The following is a 1476-nucleotide window of genomic DNA, read 5'->3' on the forward strand; positions in this document are numbered from 1 at the left end:
ATCCAAGTTAGGTAAAATTTTGACAAGTGTCACTCTTTACTCCATCTTGCACAATGTTGCCTATATATCCAGTGATTAGAATTTTTGTTTGCTTGACATTAAGACACAACCTATATTGAAGGCTATATTATTTTATTTTCTGCCAACAAGTGCTTCAAGTTCTCCTCACTTTCAGCAAGCAAGGATTTGTCATCTACATTATAAGTTATTAATTTATTTTCTTCTGATCTTGATGCCACATTTTTCTTCATAGAGTCCAGCTTGTTAAATAATCTGTACGGCATAGAGATTGAATTGGTTGGAGAGAACAAAACCCAAATGCACTCCTTTCTTAATTTTAAAGTGTGTAGTCTTCCCTTGCTCTGTTCATACAACAGCTTCTTAGTTGGGGTATAGATTTCACATGAGCACAATTAAATGTTCTGTAATTCTCATTCTTCTCAATATTAGCCATAACTTGTTATAATTTACACAGTCAAATGCCTTTTCCATAGTCAATAAAGCAAAAGTAGCCATTCTTCTAGTATTCTTTCTTCTTAGTCTGATTCCATTTAAAATCAGCAATAATATCCCTAGTGCCATGGTTTCTCCTAAAGCCTACTTGAACTTGTGGCAATCTACACAAAGAATTCAACTAATTTACTGGGTAGATAAGATATATCTAAGTAAATTGTTGCTTTAGAGAGCCTTGAAAATATTGAAACTCAATTTTTAGCATTGTTTTAAATTGTATTTCATGTAATTGTAGAGAAAATTATTGAAAGTATATTATTTATTATTTTCTTTTAAATACCTTAACTCATTTAATTACCAAAAAAGAGGTGGGGGGAAAAGCTAAAGTAGAAGTTATATTGTTGGTTGAAAGGTATTTGTGAAAATTCAGAAGACATTGATCCATTATTTTGTTCTCTTACTTTTTATTTGAAGGTCATTTTTCTAAATGGAGAAAGAAAAGAATATGGATAATTACATTAGAGCAAAGCTAAGAACAAAATTAATATATGAAGAGAATTAGAAATAATAAAATGGAAGCCAGTTGTATGAATATGGTGTTAATAATAATACTAATAAGTAGATGAAAATGTAGAACCTTGGAATGCTATCCCTTTCTCTTCCAAAAGAATTACAATAAAAAGAGAAATGAAACATGATAGACACTTCAAAGTGCCAAATCTGCATCTTCAAATAAATTTTACTGACCAACGAGAGGTGAAATGTAGTTATTTTGCCTGACATAAGATAAAGACTTTTTTCCTGATGTGTCTGAGATTAGTAAAACTAGTTTACTGCTAATAAAAGATGTAAAACTGATTGACTGCTAATGTCAAAAAAAAAAGATAAAGCCTTTTTTCAAGTTGAAAATGAAAGATAGAAATTTTAATACTAGAATCAACACTTCTTTAAAAACTATTTCTTCTCTAGTGAAATACAATGTCTAGTGAAACCAACTTTTCTACCAACTTTTACAGTCGCAGA

Source organism: Elephantulus edwardii, unplaced genomic scaffold (genome assembly GCF_000299155.1).
Source record: "Elephantulus edwardii isolate Elephantulus edwardi_28Jun2011 unplaced genomic scaffold, EleEdw1.0 scaffold00012, whole genome shotgun sequence".
In the NCBI taxonomy this organism is placed as follows: domain Eukaryota; kingdom Metazoa; phylum Chordata; class Mammalia; order Macroscelidea; family Macroscelididae; genus Elephantulus; species Elephantulus edwardii.